Source organism: Pinus tabuliformis, chromosome 8 (assembly GCF_031772625.1).
Source record: "Pinus tabuliformis cultivar Carrire ecotype Pingquan chromosome 8, CPIR1, whole genome shotgun sequence".
In the NCBI taxonomy this organism is placed as follows: domain Eukaryota; kingdom Viridiplantae; phylum Streptophyta; class Pinopsida; order Pinales; family Pinaceae; genus Pinus; species Pinus tabuliformis.
In genome coordinates, this window is record NC_142294.1 from 1,855,885,959 (window position 1) to 1,855,901,363 (window position 15,405).

The 15,405-nt window shown below is 35.3% G+C and overlaps 2 non-coding genes across 2 annotated transcripts; one reads left to right on the forward strand and one right to left on the reverse strand.

The window, feature by feature from the left end:
* Positions 1-518: 518 nt before the first annotated feature.
* Positions 519-590, forward strand: TRNAP-AGG (transfer RNA proline (anticodon AGG)). The gene has a single exon. It is a non-coding gene; the product is annotated as a tRNA-Pro (tRNA).
* A 2,921-nt stretch (positions 591-3,511) lies between these two features.
* On the reverse strand, positions 3,512-3,585 carry TRNAV-UAC (transfer RNA valine (anticodon UAC)). Its single transcript has one exon. It is a non-coding gene; the product is annotated as a tRNA-Val (tRNA).
* Positions 3,586-15,405: the final 11,820 nt, after the last annotated feature.

Here is a 15,405-nt window from a genome sequence, read left to right on the forward strand (position 1 = left end):
ACACTACCATTTCATGGTTGTAAGTTCGTGGTTTCCCTGATCTGCAAGCAAAATAACTTGCAAGAGAAGAGAAACAGGAGAGAAATATTACAAATATTATTTTCTTATTATTGAGTTCTTTGTTATTTCATATTTGCTTTTCTTTTTATTACATGGAAGTGGACAAATATTATTTTCTTATTATTGAGTTCTTTGTTATTTCATATTTGCTTTTCTTTTTATTACATGGAAGTGGATCCCCGGAAGGGATCTCTAAGTCTGAAACTGTTTCTACACCAGAATTCTCTGACTTTTCTGAAAGCTCTCCTGAAAATGACAGCTTAGGGATTCTGCATTGACGACCTTGGCGTGCATGGAGGTGCTATGGTCAGGCACGTTGAATACCTGGATTGGCTTGCGTGGGAGGGCATAACTGCACTGCTATTTATTTCCAGAAAGCCACAGTTCATTCCAGGACATTTGGTCTGGATTATGTTTTTTACATGGAAATTTTGGTCTAGGTGCATATATTCAACCGAGGGCATTTGGTCTAGTGGTATGATTCTCGCTTAGGGTGCGAGAGGTCCCGAGTTCAATTCTCGGAATGCCCCTTAATTCCAATTTCAATTCTCGGGATGCCAGCTTGTTCAAAGAAGTCCGTGTTTCTTGAAACAAGATGTGTTAATTTCTTTAGAGAAGCCTGGCTTTTTAGAAACAAGATATATAATTCTCCTAAATTAAAGAGGTATGGTTTGTGTGAAAGAAGGATCCTATGCCCTAAAATTGAACTAGAAAGGAGAAGCGAAACAAGATATATAATTCTCCTAAATTAAAGAGGTATGGTTTGTGTGAAAGAAGGATCCTATGCCCTAAAATTGAACTAGAAAGGAGAAGCTCAAATTTCAGAGTAATTTACACGTTCCATTATGGGGAAGATACTTGTCATAGTAGTATTTCAACACCCATCAGAACACTGATGATTTCGTTATCAAAATGCAGATACTTGTCATAGTAGTATTTCAACACCATCAGAACGCTGATGATTTCATTATGAAATGCATTCAAATTTCAGAGTAATTTACACGTTCCATTATGGGGAAGATACTTGTCATAGTAGTATTTCAACGCCCATCAGAACACTGATGATTTCGTTATCAAAATGCAGATACTTGTCATAGTAGTATTTCAACACCATCAGAACACTGATGATTTCATTATGAAATGCATTTTCTATAGACAATAATTAGTTGCACTGATTAGCTGGATTGATAGGCTAAAAGGACTTTTCCTTTTTGGACTTCAATTTGTTCAGAAAGGATTACGATATTGCTTGAAACTCTCCAATTCAGAGAACTTCTTACCCTCGGGTTCAGCATATGATAGGGATTGAAGCCAAGTGTTGGACAGAGACGAATTTCTATCTTATTCATTATCTTTATCTTTATTCTTTCTATCAAGAATGTTTTTGAGGTTCCTCTACATCCTAATGAAGGGGTTTTTAAGCGTTTCTTTACACCATCGATTTGAATGAATCAACTGAAGTGGAGTTCATAGGATTTACCAGGAAGGAAAAACATTTTTATGGTGTTTTTCACAAAATGCCACACTGACAAATTTTATTAGGATGTTCGATCGGAGGCAATCTTCGCACCATTTGTTTCTTATATAACAAATTCAACATTCTGAAGTTTAAGTGACCATATTTTAAGACTCCACAAACTAAATCGGTCTATTGTGTCAATGTTGAAAGGAGATGAAAATTCATTTTTCATTTTTTTTAAGAAATATCCTTGCTTTTGTCATTTTGTATACTGTAATTTGACTACTACTACTGTTTTATAAATAATAATGTATTCTCATTCTCAAAAACCCTATGTTCTGTTTTCAACTAATGGTCCATACTAAACCAGGGACATATGGATCTGTTTCTTATCGCCTTGCTGGTGCAAATGGAGATAACTCTTTTTACTCAGGATTGGTACTTTGTTGTTATTTCACATTCTCAACTCAGATTTTAGTGATTCCAAAACATTTCTTTCTTTTGGGTGATAGTTGCTGCAACCACCATTAAGTACCATACATCTTTATTACTTTCTTATGCTAATTTTGATTCCGTTCACTTTTAGTTTCAAATCTTTCTTTAAAGAAATTTGCTTTTTGTTCATCCATATCATATTTTTTTCTACATTTATATGCATAATGTTCAAACCTTATACAATAATGACATTGGCCATTGCATTGGTCATACTCTGAGAAATACTCTGAGAAAAGCTCCCAAGAGACTTGCCACTATGTCTTCCTCTTCCATGTGATTCTAAAAGGCAAATTTGGCAAATTTGTCCCCCTTGATGGCTGATGTTGAATCTTCACTTTCACGACATTTAGCGACACTCCACTGCTGGATGATGTGCCTTTACTTCTAACTGAAACTTGAGATTTAATGCTTTGCTTAAAAGAAGTAGCAATGGAACTGTTCAACCTTTGTTCATGGATTTGCAAGGAACCCACAATCACATGAAGAAAGATTCGAGTTATCCTTTGATTCTTTTATTGCTACAACAATAGGACCAAATATGGAAGGAAGACTTCTCAAGATTCTCTCTCCGATTCACTGATTTTAAATACTGTCTCCATTGGTTTTAATTTGATTAACCAAGTTTAGGAAGACTTCTCAAGACTCTCTCCGATTCATTGATGTTAAATACTGTCTCCATTGGTTTTAATTTGATTAACCAAGTTTATAGTGCACCTAAAAAAATCATTCAGACTCAGATTTTTGCATTTGTAAATTTTCCATATCTTTTCTTATAAATTGTAACTTGACCAGTTTTACTTGCTACAGCCTCGGTATACATTTTGCAAAGCCTGTAAAGCTTGCTTGCATTTGTAACCATTGTTATCCTTGGGAACCATCATTTTTATAATGTAAAGAGCCTTTTTGATGTCGTTCTCAACACATTTTTCTCCACGAGCTTTTTTGATGTCCTTCTCAACACATTTTTCTCCACTTGAGTGAATATGTTGAATGCGGCCTGATTTGAGATATCAAGAAGCCATTTTCAACAAGCTCCTATAATAATTTGAGAGCAGACGATAGTGTTCATTTTGATAATCTAAACATCATACTTCTTGCCAACAAATTGTGATACTTGTTACCACAAGTTTCTGTTGCCAATCATCAGAAAACCACAAAACAAACACCAAAAACACCACGACCCTGCTCTGATATCAATTTGATGAATTTGAAAATAAACAAAGCACAGGACTACATCTATTGAAACTTTGTCAGCGTATTGCTCTTAAAACTCCAGATCAGGGAGAGCTGAAAGGGAACCTGTCGAGTTCCGAGACATCAATAAAACTTTGTCAGCTTATTGCATTAAATTCCAGCTCAGGGAGAGCTGAAAGGGAACAATGTTGGGTGGCCAACTCAGAACCCAATAAGAGTTCCATTTGGAGGTAGGTGATTCCGACCTTAACTAACAGCTTGACAACATCGACTAAAATTAAGACCAGTTAGAAACTAAAATTATGGTGCTGCCCAGGTTCGAACTGGGGACCTTCAGTGTGTAAGACTGACGTGATAACCGACTACACCACAGCACCAACACTGACAAGGCAAAATGTTGATGATCTAATCCGTGTCGTCGTGGACACTGGCTAAGTCATCTTCATAATTTAAAACACTCCATCGAGTATAGTCTGGATTTCAATGGAAATGTTGGAATTAAAAAGCAACCTATCCAGAAGCAGAAGCTGGTTCCTTTCTTCATTAACTTTTCTGCCATAAGATGACCCTTATGCACATGCAATTAAACAGGAAGGAAGAATATTACTTTTCAGAGGCAGACCTATACTTTCAATTCTGGGAGAAGTAGTTATCATGGCACTATTTTCAGTGCCATGAATATTGATCATGATCAAAACATGCTTTATAAACCAGGGTAAATCGAGTTGAGGGGAAAAGGAAGCTCTCCCTCCTTGGGCATCTAATATATTTGGAAAGGATTACTGTATTGCTTGTAAAAATCCAAATTTAAACTCTGAGTTTCAGTAGTACAAATGCCAACCTTTATCTCAGTGAATATCTAAAGAGGAATATGTATAATTTATTCCATTTTTAATATAAAATTAAAATGTGATATTTATAAAATAATATTAAAAAATATATAAATTATTAATCAAATATTTTAATATTATATTAAATAAAATATTTTAATGTCATTTATATATATAATTGAAAAAAATATAATTAAAATATTTTAAGTAGTTTTATTATTATATATTTTGATTTTTTTGAGGGTATATTTTTAAGTTAATTTTGTTTAAAGTGCAATAAATATTTGTTGAAATTGTAAGTCTAAAATGTTTAGTATACATAATCTAAGTGTCCAAAAAGGTTTTAAATGTGTTGAACATTTTTATATAATTAAATAATGGTATAAAACTTATATAAATCTGATGGTGTGTATATATATAGATTCATCTTAATCACAAATCTATCAAGTGATTAAATCTTTAGAATTGCATTTTTTTGTTTTTCAAATTTTGCCCTTTAGAAGAGGATATCACCTAAAGAGATTGCATAATACCCTATCGTTTTGCTAGAGCTTGAAGGAGCAAGGGTAAAAGAAGTCATGAAGGCTTCCAACTCATCCACAACTGAAACTCTATTGTGACTTCACAATGCTTTAGAGCATGCAAAAATAAAAAGGTTAACCAAAGATAATGAAAGTGAAGAAAGGAACTATTGCAAAACATAAGTCTAAAAAGCCTGCAAGTTTTTGAACCTATCTACTTGTGAATTGTGCAAAAATCTATAGGGAACATAAACATTCTTGTTTGAACACTATAACGAGTAGAATTAGCCTTGAAATGCAGAGCCCCTTCAATGTCTGCCTCCATAATGCTTAGGGGATTCATTGCATAGAAAATGCAAGGTGACAGGCCATCAAGTTGGGCGATTAATTCCATGATCCACTTCCTTGATTAACTAATGAACTTGCTTTTCAATCATTCCATTTGTCCTGCTATTGTGTGTCAAATTTAGGGATGTCAGTTGGTCATAGTTGCTTCCCTCCCCCGTATATATTTTTAAATAGTGTCGAACACACGAACATGTTTTCGACCACCCCCATCCAAGATATATATAATACTAGCAATTGCCCCAAAAGGTCCAAAGTGACGCTGATAAGAGTGTTAAATTGGAAATTTTGTACTTTGGTTTCTATTCTGGGACTGGCGACACCGTATGGTGGAGAAAAGATAGATATTAAGGCATGACACAATTGGGGCGAGGTTTTTCAACACTTTGTTCTCATGCATAGGATGTGAACAGTGGCCTTGCCACGTAGCACTTGCATTTGAGAGTTTGATACACCATATGTGCATGCATCCAACAACAAACTCTCTTCATGCATAATAAGTGTTGTCTTATACAACATAATTGTTGTAGCATGAGCTTGTTTAATTGAATAATAAGATCAAAGAGGTATTCATGAGTGAGACAAAGGACTCTTGTGCATGGTATCAAAACACTAAAGGTTGCCAATACATTCAATTAATAAGAAGCAAGTGTATTTTTTATAGAGTATATTTTGGAAAGCTTGGATTTTAGGATTTTTATTGCTTGTCAAGTCAGAATTCTTTCCAGACGAGTGGTTGCTTTCATAATGCACAAAGACAATGCCCTAAGATAATTGATCTCCACTATTTTTCCTTTACACAAAAGGCAGGGAGTTTTCCAAGGTCTCACACATTCACCTTCCAGAGTATTCCCCAAAGGTTCTCAGTTGAGCTCTAGTATTAAGGATTAAAAATGAGCACATAATTAGCCATTGATCTTTGTTTTCCTCTGATCCTTTTTGGTTGATGCACATAACTAAAGGTTGTTTGGCTTGTCTTTCTCTATGCTCTAATTAGCACCTTTCAGTGCCTCTATCGATCTTGTGGTCAAATCTATAATACTTTTCATTTCCTTGATTCTGTGATTATACTTGAAAAAATCACTATAAAACATATATGTTTTGCAAAATATGATTGATATGAGCTATAAGAAAAAAAGGGTCTCTCTTCAGGCATAATATGTGTTGTATTATAACATAACTGCTGCAACATGAGTTTGTTTAATTGAATAATAAGATCAAATAGGTATTCATGACTGAGACAAAGGACTCTTGTGCATGGTATCAAAACACTAAAGATTGCCAGTAAATTCAGTTAATAAGAAGCAAGTGTATTTTTTATGGAGTATACTTTGGAAAGATTGGATTTTAGGATTTTGGTTGTTGGTCCAGTCAGAATGCTTGCCAGACAAGTGGTTTCTTTCATAATGCACAGAGAAAATTCCCCAAGGATAAATGATCTCCACTATTTTTCCTTTACACAAAAGGCAAGGAGTTTTCCAAGGTCTCACACATTCACCTTCTAGTGTAATTCCCAATGGTCACCTTCCAGAGTGTTCCCCAATGGTATGTCCGGAAGTCTCCAGTGTCGTTACCATGGAAGTTGAAGATGTCCCAAACAAAGCTAAGAAAGCAAAATTACAAGTATAATATTGAAGATGCACTTTTCAACTACACTCCATATTTTGCGAAATATAAACCATAAATATTAGACATTATTCCAATCTGCAACATCATGGAAACATTCCTCATGGCATTGATTTTAATCTACTTATATGCTTCCATATAGGACATGTACAACATTACATGGCTCTTTCTTCATTTTCCACTGAAGAGCAATAGTTAATCATCAAGAAAGGAAGCAGGAAAAAGTGACTAGAATGTCAAGAAAAGACAGTGATATTGGATAGGGGAAAAATTGCAGCGAAGCATTTCATCATGCACCTTGATTTACTTCTTGAATCATCTCAACCACCTTTTTCACAAATAGTTTACTTCATAGGCAATTATTTTTCAACAAAATCGTAGTGAAATGTAGCTCACAACAATAATTATTAATTTTCTTTACCCAAAGAATCGTAAAATCTAGATATGCTTATATCATAGCATAGCATATTGTTGTGAGACACCATAGAAAACTTAATAAGAAAGGTGGGATAGAGTAGCAATAGATGTAGATGAATATTTAGGCCCTTCGGTTGCCTCCATTCTTACCATCCTCAGATACTTCACAGTAGGAGGAAAAAGCAAAGAAGATTTGAAACCATGTACATGACCATACCCATCCCATCTAATACCAAATCCAAATTATTTGTGCCATTCTCCATGCCATCTGATAACTAATTAAAATTGTCAGCTCTAGTTTCCATCCTATCTGAAGTCAAATTCAAATCATGGTTTGTGACATAATTGTCCATACCATCTAATACCACATTAAAATTGTCAAATCCATTCTATTTTCCATAAGATATGACATGATATGGAACTTCATCCCATTTTGACAATCATCTACTCTTCCAGTACTAAAGTACCTACTACCATCCTTGACCAGCGCAACTGCAACAAGCCCTCCATTGTACAATTTAGCAGGGTTACTCAGTTCATACTTTTCCAGTTCCTCTTGGCTCTTAAGCTCTAACACATTCTGTTGTGCAGAGGCATAGGCAAACCCTGATGAAATGTGTATGATGTTTACAATGTAAATATGTGGAGTGCATTACTGGTTGAAACATGTCCAAACATTTTTATAGGTTGAAACAACTTCCAAACATCTTTAATATAAATGAAATCAAAAATATTTTTTTGTAATTTTAAATATGATCCCATACCTCTATTGCATATATATTTATAAACCCTAGTACTTACAAAGATTATCTCCAACCTGAAAGATTTTGCTAGAAGCCTAGCCTTGAAAATCTGAGTAAGATGGATCCCATCCTCTATCATCTTTGACAATGTGTTGCACTGCTAAACATGGGCTCATATTCATCACAGTTGTTGTGAATGAGACCATGAAGATCACCAGAGATTTTCTGCGAGACTCCATCTTCACTTCTTTCATGAATATTGGTGTGGTTGGAGATTCTTTCAACTGAGTGTCTCTTCTATTTCTATCTTATGTTAATAACCCATGATTATAAATTCTAAACATTAAGAAAACCCTGGAATCATTGTTAAAAGTGATCACTACCAGAAGTGACAATTTATAAACTTCACCTGACCTAATAATCACCTCATGAATAAATAAATAAATATAGAACTTTAAAGAATCTAAAACATTTTCCTGATCCTGGAAGATGCATTATGAACCCATTTAACAAAATCCATTCCCTCACCGAAGGCTTCCTCTATTGGGAACCAGCTAGTGAGAGTTTCAAGCAAGACCAGTCCAAAGTTATATACATTGCTAGCTATTGTCAATTGAATGGTATATGCATACTCTGAAAATGTAGGAAACAAGTAAGTTAAGAAGAAATTTTTAGCCAGAACTAATATTTCTAGAAGAATAAAAATCCTACTATAGTCAAGATTCTTTACTCTAGTATTTAGGCTCTATCTAGGCTCAAGGACAATAGTGACCAATATCATACTTGATTTTGTGTCATTCCAAATATCAAGCACTGGCAAGAGATATAGCATATACTATGATCACTACCTGCATCAACTTTCACAAACTATTTTAGCCTATCCAAAGTGTTTTGCTACTCAACATTAGGTTTTTACATTTCTAAATTCAAATTCAAAATGAGCCATTTAGTACTTAAATCTTTACTTAAATTGGTGAAGACTTGTACAAGTCAAACTTTGCATCTCAACGTTCAGTTTATGTATGACAATTAAAATTGTAGTGGGTTTCTTTCAAGCAAGTTGGACTATTGAAGGCTTATATCTCGTAACTCAATTCACCATGGGCGACCATCCTACACTTAAATTTAGACACCAAAATCTGACGCTAACTTCCGAACATGTCAATAATTCAATCAAGGGCTTCATACTATAATAAATACACAAACAGAAGTTTGTGCCTATTTGTGCGTGTGCAAATGCATGAAATATAGAGAGAAGTTGCATGGGAAGAAAGCAAAAGATTATAAGGCCATCCAAATGACCACCTCCTTCCTTGACCTTTGTAGACCAATAAGGCCTGGTCAAACCCAACTCCATCTTCCCTCCTCAGTGTCTAATTGTCATCATTTAATTTTAAAATAAAAAATTTATTATTTACCAACTCTTTTTGCAAGTTAATAACTAATTACACACATGTTCTGGGTGATTTTGACATGACATTAAGATTTTGCTACAAATAATACTGTAGGTGGAACTCCTCTTGTGAAAACCCGCAGTGATTTTGAAAAAAAGGAAAAATATGTACGGTGAATATTGTTTGAAAAAAAGAGATGACATTGAGATTTTGCTACAAATAACATGGGTAAGTGGAACTCCTCTTGTGCAAACCCACAGTGATTTTGAAAAAAACAAATATGTACGGTGGATATTGTTTGAAAAAAAAATGAGAAAACTCTATTATGAAGAGCAACCTATCTCAACAAATTTGATCCCTCTAGGAAAGACTAAAATATGACAACAAAAATGAATTTGCTGCAGCTTCTCTTGCAAATTCTCACATCCAATACAAGTTCGGATCTTCAATTCATTTTCTCGTCCATTTGATGGTTCATTGTGCCCATTTTAATTTCTTTTTATCTTAGAGAATTTTTTAAAAACTGCAATATGTTTTTGAGTCTCTATGTTGTGCCTTGCTTTCCAACTAACTACAAAGAAAGGCTGGGTAAAAAAGATTTAGAATTTTCTTTGAAATTAAAGTTTCAATTTACTTATTGGGTGGGGGGGCGGTGGTCGAGCCCCTCACCAAGTACCTTCCATGTAATATCGTGAGCATTTTAGGGGGCAAAATAATAGTGAAGATAAAAAAATGAATGACATCTATTTACTCCTAATCAATTGGGCATACCTAAAAGACTAATAATTCATATGCAAAACAAATGAAAGATTAAATTAGCTACTTTGGTATTCTGTCAGATTAAATTATCTATTTTGTTATTCTCTCAGAGCACCAATATTTTCGATTCAAATAGAAACATCCACAATCAACTCCAGGGCATCATTCATATTTGGACTGCAATAAAAATTGCTAATGAGATTTGTGGTCAATGCTGAGTTTGGATACTCAAATTCCTCATTGTCATACCACATGAAAATTGTTATCAAGTTCATTTCAAATCCTCTCTAAGGAATGTAGCAACCAAATTGAGCTCAAGATTTCTCATAGTTGTTATGTCCTGCTCTTGGTACATGAATATTCTTCAACATAACCATAGAAAAGATATGATTATGGCCTTGCATCGAGCAAACAATTATCATTTCAATCAAGCATTGCTATTGTAGTCATAACTATTTTACTATTTGGTTCCCTTACTTTGGATGTAAAGATAAATCCAAAGATTTATCAAGTTCAAGTCAGTCTTGTTTCTACATTTGCAAGTCATTGTCTTTAACCATATTTTCGAAGAAACATACATACAAATCATTTAATATAAAGTCAAGGTAGTAGAATCTATAGAAATTCGCAAATTCTCTACAAATATCACACTAAGACCATGTAGAAATTCTGACTGTAGATTAACCCGATAATGCAATATAATCAAAGAAAAAATACTATAACCTACTTCTACTATCAATTACGAAAGTTTAAAGATAGAGCAAGATCGAGCTGAACACATATAACCAAAAGAAGAAGAATCAATGCACAATACACATGAAGAAGAATCAAGAATCAACTGACTGTTAACTCACAATTAGTTCCTCAAGCAATTTAGAACTAATGTAACTGGACTTAACTCAGTAAACTGAGTCAACTAATTACAACTCAAATATAACTCAATATTATCTCCTTAATTAAGGGATAATCTCCTTTTTTTAAGGGATAACTATTGCATGACTTCAACAATACTCCTAACTTGAATTTCTCCAACTAATTAATTCATAATGAATTAATTAATTATTTCCAAGTAGCTGGTGAGACTAAATTCGATTTTAATTCACGATTTTAATTCAAGGACAAATTAAAATTGGAATATTCTGGATTCTATTTTTGTCATTTCTTGTTGCTATTTTCAACACTCCCTCTCAACAAGAAAGGAATTCAACTCAATCCCAATCATGAACCTTTGGAATGTTATGCGTGCAACACTTCTCTCTAGTGTTGTTGATCCAGCAACTCCAGAAACAAAAAAAACATCCAACCTAAATTAGTATGATGCATTTGTCATCAAAGTCTCTGACTGCTATTGCCTTTGTGAACTGAAAACTTTGCGCTTCTGTTGACCTTTCTGCACTGTTGTCAATCCTTCTATGCGCTCTTCAGTATCTGATTGCTCTATCCTCTGTCACTTTGTTCTCTGATTGCATCAATCCCACAATTGTCTGGGACTTCTTCTGGGACTGCATGTTGAGAGGTAATTTACTCTCCTTCTCAACCACCAATTCTCTAACATTTGCCTTACTCCTCAAGTCTTTGCATGCATCTTGAACCTCAAGAGCATACAGGTTCTTAACTCATGAACCGATTTGTTTCACCTGTCTCATGGGGATGTGTCTAAGGAACACCTTTCCTTGACTGAAGACAACATCATAACCTTTGTCCTCCAATATCTCGATTGATACCAAGTTCTTCTTCAGTCCGGGCACATACTTCACATCTTTCAAGGTGATAGGAGCTTCATGCTCCCTCCGAAAAGCAAATGTGCCCACTCCTGAAACACTATACCTTTCATCGTCACCCATCTCTATGCGCATCTTGAGGTCTTTCTCCTCTAAGGCACTGAATAAATTTTTATTGTCGATCGTGTGGAATGAGGCTCCACTGTCAACATACCAATCACAACCCATCATCGATGACACCATGCATGCGATGAGGGTAAATTCCATTTCGAACTGAGAGTCTAATGCCTCACCTTCCGATCCTTCTGAGGATCCTTTCTTGGACTTCTTCGATGGGCAATTAGACGCCCAATGTCCCATCTCATGACAATTAAAGCATTTCACTTTAGATTTGTCAACCTTCTTGCCTTCATGAGAAGAATTCGATTTGGAATGGGAATCCTTCCCCTTCCCTTTCCTTGCCTTACTTGCCAAGGCCAGATTTTCTTCATCATCATCCTTGGATGAAGAACCATCTTGAGTTCTCCTCCTGATCTCCTCCTGCATGAGATCTGACCATAGTCGTTCTCAATCCGGTAGTTTCTCCCTTCCATTCATAGAGTCCTGGTAGCTATTCCAGCTCTTTGGAAGGCCAAGGAGAGTGTGGCTCACCATATCATCATTGGCAGTAGTTATTCCCACACTTCCAAGTTCATCTCTGCAAGTGGTGAGCTTGTTTAGATATGTGGAAATAGTATCGTCGTTCTCCATCTTGATTCTTTGAAGCTTATCCTTGAGTGCCAATTTCCTCTGGTCGCTACTGTTTTGGTAGAGGTCCTTCAATGTCTTCCACATTGAATATGGAGTATCCTTCCCATGGAGACCTGAGACAATATGGTCTCGAACTCCCTCAAGGATGATCCATCTCGCCCTCTCCACACACTTCTTCCACTCAGCCAATTCTTATGCATTAGTTGAACTTGGATTTGGGATTTCTTGATCAATGAAATCCTTCAAGCCATTGTCTTCTAATATAGCCTCCATGTGATCTTTCCATGCTATGTAATTCGAGCTGCCTTCCAAGGCATACTCGAGTCTCAAGCCATAGAACACCATTGGCCAACCTTGAAGTATGATAAGAATTCGATTTTGCACCTGCAACCCCGAACTTCAAACTTTGAATTCTCTTCTCCTTATACGATTCACATCTCTGATAAACTTGGATCTGATACCATGTATAAATTCTACAAATCTCACACTAAGACCATGTAGAAAATCTGACTGTAGATTAACCTGATAATGCAATATAACCAAAGCAAAATACTATAACCTACTTCTACTATCAATTTGTGAAAGCTTAAAGATAGAGCAAGCTCGAGCTAAACACATATAACCAGAAGAAGAAGAATCAATGCACAATACACATGAAAATACTTTGGGGAAAGCCTCAACTAAAAACCCCACTATCTGTATTATCATACAAGGTGGAAATTCATTAGAAGTATACAAATCCTTAGCTCTCACAGCTAGCCAACTCTCAGTACAATCCTCCTGGATGCTCACAAGCAAACCTGGCTTCTCACAAGGCTTCTCCTCTGCCCTCCAAGCTCCTATTTCCTTGCGTTGTTTCTCCTGGGTGATCTTCCTGTTACCAAGTGGAAAAATTTCAACCAAGTGGAACACTGATCTCTCACACTGATCTCACACCCTGTTAGAACTGCACAATCCTCAAGGAACCTTGCCTTGACTGCATGCATGAGTTTCCTTTATAGGAAAACACATGCAACTGATAGTACATTATCCTTGACTTTAATCTCAATTGGGTCTTTTTCAGAATAGACATGCATGAGTTGCTGATGAGGGAATCTTCAGCTATCTGGAGTACATTGGTTGAGTGCATGCATGCATCAACTAACCCTTAATTCACAATTAGTTCCTCAAACAGTTTGGAACTAATTTAACTGGACTTAACTCAGTAAACTGAGTTAACTAATTACAACTCAAATATAACTCAATCTTATCTCCTTAATTAAGGGATAATCTCCTTAATTTAAGGGATAATTGTTGCATGACTTCAGAAATACTTCTAACTTGAATTTCTCCAACTAATTAATCCATAATGAATTAATTAATTATTTCCAAGCAGCTGGTAAGACTAAATTCGATTTTAATTCACAATTTTAATTCAAGGAAAAATTAAAATTGGAATATTCTAGATTCTATTTTTATCATTTTTTGTTGTTATTTTCAACAAGGCTCTTTAATAGGCTTAAGCATTCAACTACATTTATGGTCCCTGTGCATTCCAATAGTGATGAATCTGCATAACTAAAACCATTCAATATAAATTCAAGGCAGTAGAATTTAAGGGTCTTTAATAGGCTTAAACATTTCGCTGCATTTATGGTCCCTGTAAATGCCAATTGTGATGAATCTGCCTAACTAAAATTAATTTATTAAATGCAAGCAACAACGTGGTAACTATGTTAAAGTGTCTTGTGATTTAGCTATCTAATACACTCACTGGTTGAGCTCCGGTTCATAATTTTTATGTTATTAAAAGGAAATGTGGCCGTGAAAAAGAAATCGAACTGTCAAATTGCAATTTGGCTTTTAATAAAGCATGCAACTATTTTAGTATTTGTAAAGATGTTTCATATCATTTCCTGTCACTTTTATGTTTTTTTTAATATGCTAGAAATTCAAAATGTTGAATGCTAACATATAAGAAACAAACACAAAGGGTCGGATTTGGAACAACTTGGATATGTTTCCCATTTGATGTGACTATGATTTAAAACATATTAGAATGTTGGTTTTTTGGAGTATCTACATAGTAATGTGGTAATCATCCTTGTTGAAAGTTGATGTTTCAAGCCCTTGACTGCATTCATCGTCAAAACCAAGAGTTGAATGAAAAACCTGCATTCTAATAATTGTTCCCACAGGAACCTTAAATCTATGATTTACAAATTTTCAATGATTCCACTTCAAACTGCTTGCCCGTAAGAGGAATGGTTCTTGCACAGACTTACATAGGAGTGGTTCTTGTGAAGACTTGCAGATATAATTGAGGGGATGATATAGTTAAAGAATAAAAGAAAATTTATGGAAGGAGTAAAGCTTATTCTCTTCATTATGTTCCAACTTATATGTGAAGGATTAGGGTTTGTAAAAATTATTTGAATGATGTGGCAGAGTCGCAAGATTTTGTGGCTAGTAGCGCCCAGTCAGGCACCACTTGTGTGTAATCTGGACACATAATATAACTTGTTGGGCATTCGATCCAATTTTGCAAACCTCTCTCGAGACATTCCCCCTTATTTCCAACATAAGGCCCAGGGCCTTGTTGCCCCTTCCGCCTTTGACTTGTTTCTGTTCCACTTTAATTCACTCAACAAATGTCACTCTAGTTCACTCGACTGATGTCAACGACATGAGAAAAAGGTTGACGAAGATGCATAGTGAACAAATTCAAAATAAATGCATATCTGCATAAGCATAATAACTAGCAATTGCACCGAGAGGTGCAAAGGAACGCTGAAAGGAGGAGTCAAGAACATGGAAGGAAACTATCTCCTTGTGCTACATGTCAGGGTGCATCATGAATGTCACCTTATGGGGTGCACAATGCCACATTGAAGGGGAAAAAATTTCTAACCTCCAAACCTCAGGAACCACTCCAGTCCTTGCAATCAAAAGAGGTCGTGTCAATGGATGTGATCTCTACTTGAGTCTTACTTTCTATAGCATCCACGGATGCTATAGATGATAGCACATCCAATAAAATGCCATGGATTTTGGGCATTGACAGGTGGTTTTCCATCTGTATGTTATGAGACCAAGTTATGAAATCGGATAA